We start from the raw sequence: 18,860 nt of genomic DNA, 5'->3' as shown, positions 1-18,860 counted from the left end.
ATGACCCACCTCCCAGAATATTGGAAATAAAAGCAAAAATAAACAAATGGGACCTAATTAACCTTAAAAGCTTCTGCACATCAAAGGAAACTATTAGCAAGGTGAAAAGACAGCCTTCAGAATGGGAGAAAATAATAGCAAATGAAGCAACCGACAAACAACTAATCTCAAAAATATACAAGCAACTCCTACAGCTCAACTCCAGAAAAATAAACGACCCAATCAAAAAATGGGCCAAAGAACTAAATAGACATTTCTCCAAAGAAGACATACAGATGGCTAACAAACACATGAAAAGATGCTCAACATCACTCATTATCAGAGAAATGCAAATCAAAAACCACTATGAGGTACCATTTCACACCAGTCAGAATGGCTGCGATCCAAAAGTCTACAAATAATAAATGCTGGAGAGGGTGTGGAGAAAAGGGAACCCTTTACACTGTTGGTGGGAATGCAAACTAGTACAGCCACTATGGAGAACAGTGTGAGATTCCTTAAAAACTGGAAATAGAACTGCCTTATGATCCAGCAACCCCACTGCTGGGCATACACACTGAGAAACCAGAAGGGAAAGAGACACGTGTACCCCAATGTTCATCGCAGCACTGTTTATAATAGCCAAGACATGGAAGCAACCTAGATGTCCATCAGCAGATGAATGGCTAAGAAAGCTGTGGTACATATACACAATGGAGTATTACTCAGCCATTAAAAAGAATACATTTGAATCAGTTCTAATGAGGTGGATGAAACTGGAGCCTATTATACAGAGTGAAGTAAGCCAGAAGGAAAAACATAAATACAGTATACTAACGCATATATATGGAATTTAGAAAGATGGTAACAATAACCCGGTGTACGAGACAGCAAAAGAGACACTGATGTATAGAACAGTCTTATGGACTCTGTGGGAGAGGGAGAGGGTGGGAAGATTTGGGAGAATGGCAATGAAACATGTAAAATATCATGTAGGAAACGAGTTGCCAGTCCAGGTTCGATGCATGATGCTGGATGCTTGGGGCTGGTGCACTGGGACGGCCCAGAGGGATGGTATGGGGAGGGAGGAGGGAGGAGGGTTCGGGATGGGGAACACATGTATACCTGTGGCGGATTCATTTTGATATTTGGCAAAACTAATACAATTATGTAAAGTTTAAAAATAAAATTAGAGAAAAAAAAAATAAAGTAAAAATATTTTTGAGACAATTGAAGACATCTGATGATGGTTTGGGTATCAGAAGGCACCAAATAATTATTATTTATTATGCTATATATGAATAATGTCATTGTAGTTAGGTAAAAAAAAAAATCTGTATTTGTAGGTTCATTGAACTATGGAAGAAAGAATGACCATTATATATATTTAAGTACATTTAGAACACTTTAGGAGAGGAGGAAAGTAGATTAAGCCAATGGGGCAAAAACACAATAATTATTTAAAATACATAATGGATATAATGTATGTGGCTTATCATCCTCTCCATTTTGCATGTTTGAAAATTTTCATAAAATAATTAAAGACAATGGTTTACTCTAATTCTCAAGAATCAGAGTTTACCATAAGTTACAGTTAAATCTTCCACTTAACCAACTTATGCTACAACATCCCACAATATTTTTTTCATTTTTATTCTTATTTTTTTTTCCTTTCACCACACCCCAAGGCATGTGGAATCTTAGTTCCCCAACCAGGGAAAGCACAGACTCTTAACCAGTGGAATGCCTGAGAAGTCCAACATCCCACAATATTAATTTATTTAAGTAAAGAAAAAATATAGCTTTATAATATTTAACCTTGAAACAAGTATTTGGGAGGTATGATAACCACTGAAGCCAAAAGAGAAGGGACAACAGAGGATGAGATGGTTCAATAGCGTCAACTACTCAGTGGACATGAATTTGAGCAAACTCTGGGAGACAGTGAAGGACAGAGGAGCCTGGCGTGGTGCAGTCCATGGGGTCACAAAAAGTCGGATACAACTGAGTTACTAAACAACAACAACAACATGATATCCATTAATTCAACCTAAATTTTACTTAAACCATATTATGAATCAACCATAGTTCTTGATGCTGGGAATATAACAATGAACAAGTCCCTTTTCTCTTGGAACTTACATACTAGTAAGAGTGAGAGAGACAAATAAATAAAAATACTAACCACATAGTAATAAGTATGTTCCTTGAAGAAGATAAAGTAAAGGAAGAAGAGAGAGAAACAGGACAGCAGAAGTGGAGGATACTTGAGATAAGGTGAACAGGAAAGAAATTTCTAAAGGGGCAATGTGTGTGCATGCTCAGTCATGTCCGACTCTTTGCAATCCCACGGGCTACTGTAGCCTGTCAGGTTCCTCTGTCCATGGAATTCTCCAGGCAAGAATACTGGAGTGAGTAGCCATTCCCTTCTCCAGGGGATCTTTCTGACCTAGGTATTGAACCAGGTCTACTGCATTCGGGCAGACTCTTTGCTATCTGAGCCACCAGGGAAGCCCAGAGAGGGGATACTTGAACTTAAATCAAAATGGTGTTAAGAGTGCTCGCTTTGGCAGCACGTATACTAAAATTGGAAAGATACAGAGATTAGCAGGGCCCCTGCGCCAGGATAACACACAAGTCATGAAGCGTTTCATATGTTTTTATACAGAGTGAAGTGAGTGAGAAAGAGAAAGAGAAATAGCGTATTCTAACACATATATACAGAATCTAGAAAAATGGTACTGAGGAATTTATTTACAGGCAGCAATGGAGAAACAGACATAGAGAATAGACTTATGGACATGGGGAGAGGGGTGGAGAGGGTGAGATGTATGGAAAGAGTAACATGGAAACTTACATTACCATGTGTAAAATAGATAGCCAACGGGAATTTGCTGTATGGCTCAGGAAACTCAAACAGGGGCTCTGCATCAATCTTAGAGGGAGGGAAGTTCAGAAGGGAGGGGATATATGCACACCTATGGCTGATTCATGTTGAGGTTTGACAGGAAACAACAAAATTCTGTAAAGCAATTATCCTTCAATAAAAAATAAAAAGAAATGGTGTTAGGAGCATAGCATATGAAGATCTAGGCAATGAAGCTGGCTGGGGTGGGGGAAGAGTTAAGTGTAAAATCTTTGAATTGTAAAAGAACTAGATGTATAAGAAGGACACTATAATTAAAAAGGAGGAAGTATGGGCAAGAGGATTAGGGAACAAATCTTGTAAGCCATGGTAAGGAATTTAGATTTTATTCTAAATATGGTGACAAACCATTGAACAATATGAAGCAGAAAAATGACATAATTAGATTTCATATTTTAAAATAGATAACCTTGATAGATTTTGAATTTGTGCATCTGAGTTAATAGCAAGATTGGTCTAAAACTTTCTTTTCTCATTTTATCCTTGAATGGTTTTGGTGTCAAAGCTATATTAGTATAACAAAATAAAGTAGAGAACATTCCTTCATGTTTATTCTCTAGAACATTTTATAGAAGACTAGAATTATCTGCTCTTTAAATAATTTATAAATATTGCCTATAAAACTATCTGATCCAGATATTACTTTATGCACAGATTTGTGTTCAACTTATTTAGTATCTAAATATCTCTTTATGTTTCCCAGTTGCTTAGTTGAATTTGGTAAGTTCTATTCTTCTAAGAGGAGAAGGGAAATGGCAACCCACTCCAGTATTCTTGCCTGGGAAATCCCATGGACGGAGGAGCCTGGCAGGCTATAGTCCATGGGGTTGCAAAGAGTCAGAAATGACTGAGTGAGCGATAGCATAGCATTCTTCTAAGAACATACATTTTTTCCATTTTAAAATATATTTATGTAGCCTTACATTTCTAAAATGGAGTAAAAGGGACTAGATTTACCTCCCAACTGAAATAACTGTTAATTGTTGGAAAAATAGATAAAACAAAATTTTGAGTACATCTGGACATCAGTCAGCAAAGAAGAGTGAGCCCTGAGAGATGAAAAGACAAATAAGATGAACACTGTAACTGACTAGTTTATGCCCTGAAAACAATTTCAGGCAGCAGCATCAGGCGGGGGACCCCAAATAGACCATGGAAGACTCCCAGAAATTAGAAGGCAGAGGATAGGGTCCAAGGTGGCTAGAATTCACAGGCAGAGTACCAGAGAGGAGGAGCAGTCACAGAGGAACCCAACAGAATAAAAATCAGCATAAACCTGTGAGACAGTTACTCCAGGCTGAGAACAGGAGCTGGACTATAGGAAGAGCACACTGAGCAGACTTGAGGCTCAAAATAGTGCTTGTTCCTAAGAGCCAGTCAGGAAAATCTCATAATTCATTGCGCTTTAAGTACAGCACTCAGAAGAATCTCGCTTCCATGGTGGAAAATAACTAGCTCCAGATTAAACACCATGCTGGTCCTACCTAATAAATCTTAACAACAAGAACCAAAGAATCAAACTGTGTCTGTGTAACTTGACTGTATACCAAAATAAAGCCCAAGAATTTTTATAGGAATACAAATCTATCCAGCATGAAATGAAGTAAAATTCATGACGTTAAGTTTCCTGTTAAAATTTCTTAAGGAGGCAAAGAAACAGGAAAATATGACCCATGTCGAGAAGGAAAATATATCAACTAAACCAACACAGAATTGATACAGATGTTAGAATTAGTAGACAAGGACTGAACAGTTATATAATAATTTTTCATATGTTCAAAAAATTAGAAGAAAAAATATATACACTAAGTAGAGATGCAACTGAAAGTGAAAATTGCTCAGTCGTGTCCAACTCTTTGCAATCCCATGGACTATACAGTGTGCATGGAATTCTCCAGGCCAGAATACTGGGGTGGGTAGCCTTTCCCTTCTCCAGGGGATCTTCCCAACCCAGGGATCAAACCCAGGTCTCCGACATTGCAGGCAGATTCTTTACCAGCTAAGACCCAAGAGAAGCCCAAGAATACTGGAGTGGGTAGCCTATCCCTTCTCCAGTGGATCTTCCCAACCCAGGAATAGAAACCAGGGTCTCCTGCATTGCAGGAGGATTCTTCACCAACTGAGCTATGAGAGAAGCAAGTAGAGATGCAGAAGACCAAAAACAAACAAACAAAAAAAACAATGATCTAAATCAATGGAGCCATAAACTGGTATTTAGCAAAGATCAATAAAACTGATAAACTTCAAATCCAGTGATTTTAATCTGTGGGTATTTTGCTCTCTGAGGGAAACTTGGCAATGTCTGGAGATACTACACAAAAAAAGCTCTGGGAAACCAGTGTCTGAATTGGAAGTATTAAGATTCTGATGGTGTGGACTTCCCGGGTAGTCCAGTGGCTAAATCTCCATTCTTCCAGTGCAGGAGTCCAGGTTCAATCCTTGGTCAGGGAACTAGATCTCACATGCTGCTACTGAAGATCCTGTGTGCCACAACTAAGACCCAGTGCAACCAAACATATTTAAAAAAAATTTTTTTTTCAAGATTCTGATGGAGGGTGATAGCAGGTTCTCAGGAGAAATAGGGTGGAGGATTGAAGTTTTGAGCCCTATCCCCAAACACACTATATGGGCAAGTGGTCTTCAGACATTTTGGAATGGACTCCGTGAAAGAATTTTTAAAAGCTACATATCCCCTTGTTCATTTCTAAGTTGATATCTAAATTTAAATACTTGCAAAAGATATAATTTCTGGCTTACTGTAAATTTTGATATTTTAAACCATTACATCATTCTTAAACATATCTGGTGGACTCCAAATACCCTAAATATTTGATGCCCGGAACTGTGATGTTGGAGAAGACTCTTGAGAATCCCTTGGACTGCAAGGAGATCCAACCAGTCCATTCTGAAGGAGATCAGCCCTGGGATTTCTTTGGAAGCAATGATGCTAAGGCTGAAACTCCAGTACTTTGGCCACCTCATGGGAAGAGTTGACTCATTGGAAAAGACTCTGATGCTGGGAGGGATTGGGGGCAGGAGGAGAAGGGGACGACAGAGGATGAGATGGCTGGATGGCATCACTGACTCGATGGACGTGAGTCTGAGTGAACTCCAGGAGTTGGTGATGGACAGGGAGGCCTGGCGTGCTGCAATTCGTGGGGTCGCAAAGAGTTGGACACAGCTGAGCAACAGAACTGAACTGAACATCCATTTAAAAATATGTGAACAAGTTCTTTTTTTAGCAGAAAGAAAAAAAAAGAAAGGGTAATAAAACTATTTGAGACTTCCCAGGTGGCACAGTGATAAAGAATCCGCCTGCCAATGCAGGAGACACAAGAGACCTGGGTTGGGAAGATCCCCTGGAGAAGGAAATGGCAATCCACTCCAGTATTCTTGCCTGGGAAATCTCAGGGACAGAGGAGCCTGGTGGGCTACAGTCCATGGGATTGCAAAGAGTTGGACACAACTGAGTGACTGAACACTGCACAGAACAATGTTGTCCTACCTCATGGGTTTTTTTAACTACAAATCTGTTCTCTTATGTCTGTGAGTCTGTTTCTGTTTCATAGATAAACTCATTTGTATCATATTTTAGATTCCGTATATAAGTAATACCATGGTATTTGTCTTTCTCTGTCTAACTTACTTCACTTTGTATGATAATCTCTAGATCCATCCATGTTGCCACAAATGGCATTATTTCATTCTTTTTATGCTGAGAAGTACTCCATTGTGGATGTGTGTGTGTGTGTATATATATATATATATATTTTATAAATAAAAAATAAATTAAATTTTATATTTAAATTATAAATCTATATATATTAAAATTATATTTGTATACCACATCTGCTTTATCTATTCATCTGTCAGTGGACATTTAGGTTGTTTCCATGTCTTGGCTATATAACTGTGTTCTAAATAGGAGGAAAACAGAACGGATGCACAAAATAATTTTAATCATATTGGTACTGGTAGTATTGCTGTTCTAACCTGGGACTATTATGTAGTTAGACGGGATAAAGTAAGTACTCGTGTGATAGTCTAATTCTGGCATCTTCAATATCCTTGAAAATTATTCCTAGTATGGAAGAAAAGATTTCAGATTTAAGACAGAAAAGGTTAAGGAAATACTTTGTAGAACTGAATTTGAATTGAAAGTATTAATTTGACCTCGTGAGGATTTTTTTAATGAGCTTCCTAGGTGGCTCAGTGGTAAAGAATCTGCCTGCGATGCAGGAGACACAGGAGATATGAGTTTGACACCTGGTTGAGAAGGTCCGCTGGAGGAAGAAATGGCAACTGACTCCAGTATTTTTGCCTGGAAAACCCCATGGACAGAAGAGCCTGGCAGGCTACCATCCATGGGGTCGAAAAGAGTCAGACACGACTGAGTGCACACACGTGAGGGTTTTTTCATGTATGTTAATGTCTGTCTGTCCACTTGAAAATGCATAGTAACAGTGACCTACCCCCGGACATGATTGTGAAATATCACTTTCAACTTTAAAGAAATCAAAGCGTCTTAAAGAAATAGCTAATTCTAGACTTGGGCAAGAAATATATAAAACAAGCCTAGTGCATCTCATCATGGCAGGTAAAATACCAAAGACCACAAGAATATTACCAAAAGGACACAGGAGTAGCGTGAAGATGGACAAGATTATAAAAAGACTAAAATACTTCCAATGACCCATAAATAAGAAAGTTTATCTCTCTGAAAAAAAAAATACACTAGTTTAGGAAAGACTTTGAAAACCAATTTATATATTCTTCAATGTGCCAGCCTGTTTTCTAGAATTCTAAGGTAATTATTTTCACCCTAATGTGCAGTTTAAATACATGGGTTCATAACAATTCTTTAGGCATTTGGCTATCTTTGAAGGACAGTAGAGAGTCAATTCCTTATTTTTAATACTGGTTTTTCCAAAAGAAAAAAATTAGGCATTTCTCATCACTTGTTTATAGAAGCTGTACTGGATATTAGTCTTGAGTGCATCTCCATGAGTATTTTAATAAATCCCTCTGTCCTTTGCATTTCATATAATTTCTTAATATTTATTTGTTTATTTGACTGCACTGAGTCTTAAGTTGCCACATGTGGGATCTATAGTTGTGGCATATGAACTCTTAGTTGCAGCATGTGGGATCTAGTTCCCCAACCAGGGATGGAACCCAGGCCCCTTGCATTGAGAGCTCAGAGTCTTAGCCACTAGATCACCAATGAAGTCCCTGCATTTCCTATAAATAGGCGCTGGGAACTACAGACTTGATCATATTCAGGCTTGAAATCGTGAGTCAGATTACTTCATAATAGGAAACTCTATGTAGACAAAGATCCAGTTTCTTCAACAGATACAATGCACAAGTAATTATGATGATAGAGGGACAATCTTTCCATTAAAAGAGGCTTAAGTGACTTTTTTTTAGAAAACAGACAAAAATAAGCTTTGTTGTTGTGTATATAGTGTATATATAGTTGTGTATATAGTGTATATATTTATATGTATAGTGTGTGTGTATATATATATATATATGTGTGTGTATATACATACGGTGGTGGTAGTTTAGTCACTCAGTCGTGTCTGACTCTTGCGACCCCATGGAATGTAGCCTGTCAGGTTCCTCTGTCCATGGGATTCTCCAGGCAAGAACACTGGAGTGGGTTGCCATTTCCTTCTCCAATGCATGAAAGTGAAAAGTGAAAGTGAAGTCCCTCAGTCGTGTCTGACTCTTCTCGACCCCATGGACTGCAGCCCACCAGGCTCCTCCATCCATGGGACTTTCCAGGCAAGAGTACTGGAGTGGGGTGCCATCGCCTTCTCCAATATAAATCACTATAAAACTATAAATCAAAGCAAGGAAATGATTGTTATATTACCTGTTTACAGGTAAGCCTCTGTCTTCCCTCTAGAAAAATGGGGCATGTGGTGGGTTCTGGGTGGTTCGTCAAGTTTTATCCCTTGATATGGGTGGTAGTTGCAAGTGTTCACTTTATAATAACTCTGTATTTTACATAATTGTTTGATATTATATGTGTATCTGTGCCATATATTTTTATGTAGACCATTTTAAAAGTCTTTACTGAATTTTTGCAATATTGCTTCTGTTTCATTTTTTGTTTTTTTTTTGTCAGTGAGGCATGTGGTATCTTAGCTCCCCTGACCAGAGATTGAACCCACACCCCCTGCATTGGAAGGGAAAGTCTCAACCACTGGACCACCAGGGAAATCCCTATGCTATATTTTAAAATTAGAAAAATTTTTAAAAGAAGTCAAGATAGTGATTAATTTTGGAGAGGAGGATTTAAAGAGCATGAAGGTTTTGAGGACATAGTGGCATTCTTGTTTTGGGTCTAAGTGGTGGTTATTTGGGTTTGCATAAAAATGTGTCAAAATAAACATCCATGATTTCTTCACTCTTCCGTATATATATTTTACTTAACTAGATATTTTTTAAAGATGTTTTTAAAAATAAAAGGAAAAAAGCACAAGAGAGACTCTCTTAGCCACCGCTTAATTTACTCTTCATTTTTTACATTAGGAAATGTTGCCTTTTGGTCTAATCTGTGTCATGGGAGAAATACATAATTTCATACTCGATTTAGAAGGAGTCCAGATGCTGTTACATTATTTAGTTGGCGCTGTGTGGAAGTGTGGCTTAAAGAGAGACTTTTAGTGCCAGAAATTTCTTTGCAATATATCATATTAAACACTGATGATTTGTGTTTTAAATTTTGGCTAATGCTTTTTGTAACATTTGAATTCTTCTTGTAAACTGTGAGAGTTATCTGCAGGGAATCTAGCCTTTCCTGTCTCTCATTTCCTTCACTTGGATAGATAACATCACATATATAGAGAGAGGACCCTGTTATTTCCAAATCCATAGATTCATCGGGGCTGGGAAATGTCAAATCAGCACCTGAATAAATAAAACACGAGCCCATTAGTGCAAGCTTATGTGACCTGTCAGCATCATTAGGCTTTGCTGAGCACAAGCAGCCAGCTGGTAGAAGGCCTTCAATAATGATGGCATCTCTCGAGAGAGCCCAGCAAATCCAGGCTTTGCTTTTTGAATAAGCATTCTTATGTTTGCTTTCCAGGCAAGGGCCTCGCTTCACTTTCAGGTTGCTGTAATTCAAGCCCTGCCTTCCTCAGAGTCTTTCCACCCTGCTGTGAATGGATGCACCCAGCTAGATTCCACAGTGGAACTCAAATCCACAGACCTAACACACATAATGACCCCACAGTCTCAGAAGCTTCACCAGGTCTTATCCCTAGTATTAGTATTCTCAAAGATAATCTCTGCCAGGACCCCTTTGTTTGAGAAGATCAGCTCATCAACTTGACCGTACAAGTTCAGGTTGTGAATATTAATGTTTAAGAATGTAAAATTTAAAAACAAACAAAAATTTAAGAAAAAATAGGTAAAAAAATGTAAAGTTTACAAGCATAGACTTAGACCCAGGCTGTCCAGATTCAAATCCCAGCCTTACCTCTTACTAGCTATGTAACTCAGAACAAGTTACTAAACTATTCTGGGCCTCAGTTTATTCATCTGTGAATGGGGACCATGTCACCATCTATCACACAGATGAGACCTAAATGGTATTATTACATATAAAGCACTCAGAACTATGTTTAGAGCAAGCACCCTGTTATTATTATTATCATCAGCTGTGTGAGCTTTGCACAAGTACCTTAACCTCTCTGTGCTTTAGGTTCCTTATCTATAAAACAGAAATAATAAAAAATAATATGTATCATATAGGGTTATTACAAGTGTTGAATCAGTTAATTCATGTACAGTATGTAGTAAATTGCTTAGAGCATAGCAAATACTCAATGAATAATAACTATAATTACTTGATCTTTGCTATTTTGGTATGTATACAAATGCAGATAGGAAGCTGGACTGGTATACTTTATGAAACATGCTCACCAATCTCAAGAAAAGAATTATTGATTAGTTAATTTATCTTTTATATTCCTCAGATTATGAATAAAACATATTTCTATAATAATACAATTGTAAAATAAATAAAATTTTCATACTCTAACCATTCAATAATAGGCATTTTATATAGTATAGGCCCTTTCTATTCCTTTTCTTTTTTTTTCTTCTGTGCAATATATTAAACAAACACTGAGGAGAATGAAAGAAACTCTTAATAGCCTTTGAATTCATTTTTTCAGTTGTCATGTTTTTATTTTTATTTTTTTCTTCCAGTTTTATTGCAATATAATTAAATTTTATAATAATTAAAGAACAAGAAGTTCTACTATTACGTTTTTAATTTTGTTGCTTAAATGTCACCCATGTTTCTGAAGCAACTAGTCTGTGACCACCAACAAAAGCTTTGTGGAAGTGTGCCTGCATTTATGTGTGTGTGTTAGCCACAGGAACGTGCTGAGTTCTGTGTGGTGTAGGAGAGAGGTTTCATGTGTGAGCATGGCTGAGACTGACAAGCATCCCTCGTCTATGTCTTTCCAAACAGGACTCCTGAGTTCTAGCTGAAGACATAGCTACCCAGACGACGTCTCCATTTCCTGGTCTCTTGCAGCCAGGCGTGTCTGTCCACATGGAAAGTTCTAACAGATGAAACTGGAGAAAGATGGTAAGTGCTATCTCCTAGCACAGATGGTTAAGCCTCCAGCACACTCTGGAAAAGACTGCATCGGCCAGAGGTCCTGGGTTTTGACGTTGATGCAATGGCCTGTAGACTTCCATCTGTCTCGCTCAAAAGGGGCCAACTGTACCCTGCACCAGCAGGAAGCAAATTCTAAAGGTGACACAGACTTGAAGTGCCAGACTCTCTAGTGTCAAATTCATTACAAAACTAGGGGTCAGAGGGAACAATGGACAGGAGAGTTCTCAGAGAGTAGAACCAGAGTTTGGCCTCAAAGTCACTCCTTCACCAGGGCACATAGACTTCACACCTGGCCTTGCAGGAATTGATCAGTACTATAGACCATTAGCTGCTGTGTTTCCAATTGAAAAAAATTTTTTTAAAATTTTATTCATAGGGCTTCAGTGGTTGTGGCTCTCAGGCTCTAGAGCACAGGCTTAATAGTTGTGGCTCACAGGCTTAGTTGTTCCGTGGAACATGGGTTTCTCCCAGACCAAGGATTGAACCCATGTCTCCTGCACTGGCAGGTGGATTCTTTACCACTGAACCACCAGGAAAGCCCTTCCAATTTTTTTTCTTTTCCAAATAGGAATTTTTTATTGCCATTGTCCTTATCCTGGGCTTCCCAGGTGCCGCTAGTGGTAAAGAGCCCACCTGCCAGTGCAGGGGACATAAGAAAGGCAGGTTCAAGCCCTGAGTTGGGAAGATCCCCTGGAGGAGGGCATGGCCACCCACTCCAGTATTCTTGCCTGGAGAATCCCATGGACAGAGGAGCCAAACGGGCTACAGTCCCTGGGGTCGAAAAAAGTCGGACACGACTGAAGTGGCGTAGCACACGTGCACATCCTCATCCTAGCCTAGCATCTCATGCTGCATCTCTAAGAGGCAACACAGACAATGTGGGTTTTGTTTTGTAGGTGTTGGGAAAGGCTGTCTCACACATGCAGTTTTGGGGCCCCCGCTCTGCTGCCTCAGAATGGGCCTGGGGCCTGAAACACTTCCTACCAAGAGATAAAGAGCCCACACAACCTGTGCCAAGCTCTGTGTGGGAATATCTTTCCTTGTTTCTGGCTCAATGAGTCCTTTTGTCTCTGCTTAAAGCATGTGTGTCAGATGGCAGCTGCCCAATCCCATTACTATATACGTCCTCTGCAGGAAAGAGACAAGGTTCCTTCAACTGGGGTACCAGAAGGGTGAGCATAGGTCAATTGCCCTGTGTCACTCCCCAGAGCAAGCCACTGGCCAGGGGTATGAGGCACACAATTAAAGGTAATCTTCGACTTCCCTGGTGGCTCAGACAGTAAAGCGTCTGCCTACAATGCGGGAGACCCGGGTTCAATCCCTGGGTCGGGAAGATCTCCTGGAGAATGAAATGGCAACCCACTCCAGTATTCTTGCCTGGAAAATCCCATGGATGGTGGAACCTGGTAGGCTACGGCCCATGGGGTCACAAAGAGTCGGACACGACTGAGCGACTTCACTTTCACTTTCACTTTAGACTTCCCTGGTAGTCCAGTGATTAAGACTCCGAGCTCCACTGCAGGAGGCGAGTGTTTGATCCCTGGCCCAAGAACTAAGGTTCCACATTCCTTGTGACATAACCCCCCAAAAAACTAATCCAACTCTACCTCATCTCTATGTAATTAAAGCTTTGTTTCATCCAGTGCTATCTTCCTTGGCCACTCTGATACAAGATGCAACGGGAAGAATTTTGGACTTCTGTTCTGAATAGTTGCATAGTGCTAATCTTTGCTGTGGTCCATGTAGGTGGAGTCCTCCCCTGGGGTTGACAACTAGTACAAGCTGCAGAATGGGAGAAAATATTTACAATACACAGCTAACAAAGGAATTGTATCAGAATATATAAAGAACTTACAACTCAATCATAAAAAGACAAACAACCCCATTTAAAAAAAGACTTTAACAGACACTCCATAAAAGTAGATATTCAAATGACTGATCAACACATGAAAATATGCTCAACATCATCAGTCGTCAGAGAAAAGCGAACTAAAACCGCAGGGAGGGACTTCCTTGGCAGTCCAGTGGTCAGGATTCTGTGCTTCCAATGCAGGAGGCACACACAGGGTTTGATCTCTGGTCAGGTAACTAAGATCCCACATGTGGCACAGCCAAAAAATTTTTAAATAAAACCACAATGAAATAGACCCATATACACATTATCATGTCTAAAAATTTAAAAGATTAACCATACCAAGTGTCAGCGATAATACATAGCAACTAGAACTCTAGCATTCTAGGTGAGAATGTAAAATGGTACAACAACTTTGGAAATATTTTTGGCAGTTTCTTAAAAAGTAAATATGACTCAGCTTCAGGAGTATGAAATTAACTATAGACAATATGCATGCTTCATTTACAAAAAGAGTGGGTTGGCCAGATTTGGCCAATGGGCCATTGTTTGCTGCTATAATCTAGAACATCACTTTGTGCCAAGGAGAAAGGAAATGCCCAAAGAATGAGGGAAACTTATCTCATTGACCCAGTTTGGGACAATCTGAACATTAAAATTAAAAGGGATTAAGGGATTGGTGGCTCAGACGGTAAAGTGTCTGCCTACAATGCGGGAGACCTGGGTTCAATCCCTGGGTCAGGAAGATCTCCTGGAGAAGGAATTGGCAACCCACTCCAGTATTCTTGCCTGGAAAATCCCATGGACGGAGGAACCTGGTTAGGCTACAGTCCATGGGGTCGCAAAGAGTCGGACACGACTGAGCAACTTCATTCACTCACTCAAGAGATTATAATATATGAATTAAATAGAAATCATGAGATATACATACATAAGAAAGACATGTACATATATATGTACATGCACAGAGGAGCCTTGTGGGCTGCAGTCCACGGGGTCACAAAGAATCAGACATGACTGAGCGACTGAGTAATATAATGCATTAAGAAGAACACAGAATCACTTTTGTGATGTCCCTGGAAATATTATATAATCTGAATGTGCTGTGTGCTGTGCTTGGTCACTCAGTTGTGTCCAGCTCTTTGAGACTGCATGGACTGTAGCCTACCAGGCTCCTCTGTCCATGGGGATTCTCCAGGCAAGAATACTGGAGTGGGTAACCATGCTCTCCTCAATCTGAATGTAATCATAAGCAAACAGTAGACAAACCAAAACCAAAGGACGTCTACAAAGTAAGTTGTCTATACTTTTCAAAATTGTCAAGGCCAGAAAAGCCAACGGAAGACTGAAGAATGGTTCCAGATGAAAGAGACTAAAACAACCAAAAGCAACATGATTTTTGGACTAGATCCTGAACCTCTACGGACATCATAGGACAATCAGTGAGGTCTGAATGAGATCTGTGAATGTTAATTTCCTGATTGGTGGTTGCCCTGTGGTTATACAGGAGTCCGTCTTTGTTTTTAGGAAACAGTAAGAGGTAAAGGGCATCGTGTCTGTAATTTATTCTCTAATGACGTAGAAAAAAAGATTATTACTGTTCTGTTTATTATGCTGAGTAGCTAATTACCCCTAAATTTAGTGGCAGAGAACAACCAGATACTACATTCATGAATTCTATGGGTCAGGAATTCAGTACATACCATGGGAGGCTTGTCTCTGCCCTGTGATATCTGGGATCCTTGGATGGAAGACGTGAAGCCTAAGGGCTCAGCCATCACTCTCTTGTCTGGTGGTTGATGCTGGTTGTCAGCTAAGCTGTTGCCGCTGATGATTAAGAATTACTGCTGCTGCTACTGCTGCTGCTACTGCTGCTGCTAAGTCGTTTCAGTCATGTCCGACTCTGTGCGACCCCATAGACGGCAGCCCACCAGACTTCCCCACCCCTGGGATTCTCCAGGCAAGAACACTGGAGTGGGTTGCCATTTCCTTCTCCAATGCATGAAAGTGAAAAGTGAAAGTGAAGTCGCTCAGTCCTCCCCAACTCTTAACGACCCCATGGACTGCAGCCTACCAGGCTCCTCTGTCCATGGATTTTCCAGGCAAGAGTACTGGAGTGGGGTGCCATCACCTTCTCCATGTAAGAATTACTAATAGATACCAAAACTACATTGTGTGCATCCTCAGTCACATCTGACTCTTTTCGATCCTATGGACTATAGCCCTCCAGGCTCCTCTGTCCATGGGATTCTCCAGGCAAAAATACTGGAGTGGGTTGCCATGCCCTCCTCCAGGGGATCTTCCCCACCCAGGGATTGAACCCATGTCTCTTATGTCTCCTTCATTGACAAGCATGTTCTTTACCACCTGGGAAGCCCTATAAGGGAGCTTCATTTCTTATTTAATTAACATTATTTTTGGATATTTGAGAAGGTGCTAACAAATACTGAAAAAAATCACTTCAGATGATGACTGCAGCCATGAAATTAAAAGACGCTTGCTCCTTGGAAGAAAAGCTATGACAGACCTCAACAGCATATTAAAAAACAGAGACATTACTTTGCCACCAAAGGCCTGTATAGTCAAAGCTATGGTTTTTCCAGTCCAATACTTTGGCCACCTGATGTGAAGAACTGACTCATTAGTAAAGACCCTGATGCTGGGTAAGATTGAAGGCAGAAGGAGAAAGGGATGACAGAGGATGAGATGGTTGGATGGCATCACTGATTCAATGGACATGAGTTTGAGCAAGCTCAGGGAGGTGGTGAAGGACAGGGAAGCCTGGCATACTGCAGTCCAAGGGGTTGCAACTGAGTGACTCAACAAAAACAAATACTGAAAGTATAAATGAATATGTCATCAAGGTTCTGCTCAAGCCTGAACTGTGACAGATGTAGAATTCAGACTGGAGGATTCAGGGTCTCTGGCAGAAGTGGGTCATGTCAGAGTCTAAGGAGTCTCTTAGGATACTCTCACCCTAGGGAAAAAAGAGAGGTGTGTTAGAGTTTGGGTCTCTGATACCTCTATCATCATATGGAAGGAATGCCTTAAAGTATCTGAGTCCTAAAATAGTGAATGTAGTGGGCAAAGATGGAAACATCTGTTTGTTTATTAAATAAACAGAAGCAGATTCTCAAGTGTATATATGTTAAATAAGAAAAAGAGAGTCGTGAATTCCCTTCTGGTCCAGTGGTTAAGACTCCACGCTTTCAATGCTGAGGGCACAGGTTCAGGGAACTAAGATCCCACATTCTGCAAGCTGTGTGGCATGGCCAAAAAAAATAAAGCAAGAGCAGGACATTTTTGAAATTAAAAAGAACATTGAATTGCATTACTAAATTTACAACATATTATTGAAATAACAGAAATTAAGATATTTTTGTGTTGAGACATAAATAAATAAATAGAACAGAATAGAAAGTCCAGACACTAACCAAAATATATGTGGGAATTTAGTATATGATAAAGGTAAATCTCATATCAACACATGGTATTCAGACAACTGAGGAGAGATTTTGGAAAGAGGAAAGTTGTACAAAAAGCTCACACTTAAAAAGAAAACTAAATCAATATAAGGAATAAAGTGTGAAAAAATAAAAAGAAGAAAAGCTCCCACTATATACCAGGTTAAATTTCAAGTGGATCAAAATTTACATGTAAAAAAATATCAAATCATTAAAAGAAAATATGGGTGAATTCTTTTAATAGTTGTAAATATAGTTTACAACTATAAATGTATTCACCCTTTGCCTCAGCACTTCCACTTCTAGAAATTTATCCTACAGATATAGCTACACTCTTTTAAGGGGCCTCGCCACATGGCTCGCAGGATCTTATTTCCCTGATAAGAGATTGAATCTGGGCCCCAGCAGTGAAAGCGCCAAGTACCATTCACTAGACTGCCCTGGAATTCCCTACACTCTTATGAAATGACATATGTACCGGATTATTCTTTGCCAGATTGTTTTATTTTTTACAACGACAGTAGTATTTCATTCTTTTTTACAATTTTATTATTTTATTTATTTATTTTTGGCTGTGCTGGGTCTTTGTTGCTGTGCAGGCTTTTTCTCTAGTTGCAGCGAATGGTGCGAAGCTACTCTCTAACTGTGGTGCGTGGGCTTCTCATTGTGAGGGCTTCTCATTTTGATGGCTTCTCTTGCTGTGGAGCCAGAGAAGGCAATGGCAACCTACTCCAGTACTCTTGCCTGGAAAATCCCATGGCCGAAGGAGCCTGGTAGGCTGCAGTCCATGGAGTCGCTGAGTCAGACACGACTGAGAGACTTCACTTTCACTTTTCACTTTCACGCATTGGAGAAGGAAATGGCAACCCACTCTCGTGTTCTTGCCTGGAGAATCCCAGGGACGGGGGGAGCCTGGTGGGCTGCTGTCTATGGGGTCGCACAGAGTCGGACACGACTGAAGCGACTTAGCAGCAGCGGCAGCTTTCTGTGCAGCACAGGCTCTAGGGTGAGAAGCCTTTGTTAGTTGTGGTAAGTGGGCTTAGTTCCCTGTGTCATATGGGATCTTAGTTCTTGGACCAGGGATCAAACCCATGTCTCCTGCATTGCAAGGTGGATTCTTAACCACTGACTCATCGGGGAAGTCCCTGTACACTTATTCTTAACACGTGGAACATATAAAGATTTCATACTGAATAGATCACATTCATTAAGCCAAAAAGGGAAAAAAGAGGCACTTACATAAAATTTTAGCTACATTGTTTGAAATGAAAATATGCAGATTTTAAAACTGAAAAAAAGATCCCAATTGTGTTTCTTCATCAGGAGCTTTAATTGAACCTAGAACTTTTTCATACCTTAATTAGAAAGAAAAGAAAAGAAAAACCCAGAAAAAAATAGCCTTGATTGGCTGCTGAGACAGCAAGAACTTTTTACAGAGACCTGTACAGCATTGCACTAAGATGGACGATGTCTGGCAAGAGATAAAATAGCTGTGCCTTGCTTTGTGCAGGTCAGCAACTTGTTAACTCATCATACTATAATGGGGTAGCTGAGAAGAAGACCAAACTGGGGATCCAAGGGCATGCGCAATGTACACCATATATATATACACTTGGCAGCACAGCCACTGCAGCTAAAGGTTAAAAACCAGTTCTAAGGAGTTCCCGGGTGGTCAATTGGTTAAGAATCCACCTGCCAATGCAGGGGACATGGGTTTGATCCCTGGTCCAGGAAGATTTCACATGCCGAGGGTCAACTAAGCCCCTGTCCCACAACTACTGAGCCTGTGCCCTAGAAGCCATGCTCCACAACGAGAAGCTGCCACAATGAGAAGCTCAAACGCCACAACTAGAGAGTAGCCCCCACTTGCCTCCACGAAGACCCAGCACAGCCAAAAATTAACTTATTGTTTTTAAGTGGCTAAGATAAATTAGGGCTTCCCAGGTGATGCTAGTGGTAAAGAAGCCACCTGCCAATGCAGGAGACATA

The 18,860-nt window shown here is 40.0% G+C and overlaps 1 non-coding gene across 1 annotated transcript; it reads left to right on the top strand.

The window, feature by feature from the left end:
• The first annotated feature begins 2,536 nt into the window (after positions 1-2,536).
• Positions 2,537-2,639, top strand: LOC138989003 (U6 spliceosomal RNA). Its single transcript, XR_011465254.1, has one exon. It is a non-coding gene; the product is annotated as a U6 spliceosomal RNA (small nuclear RNA).
• Positions 2,640-18,860: the final 16,221 nt, after the last annotated feature.

The sequence above is a fragment of the Bos mutus genome, chromosome 8 (genome assembly GCF_027580195.1).
Source record: "Bos mutus isolate GX-2022 chromosome 8, NWIPB_WYAK_1.1, whole genome shotgun sequence".
In the NCBI taxonomy this organism is placed as follows: Eukaryota; Metazoa; Chordata; class Mammalia; order Artiodactyla; family Bovidae; genus Bos; species Bos mutus.
This window is presented reverse-complemented; position numbering and strand designations above follow the sequence as displayed.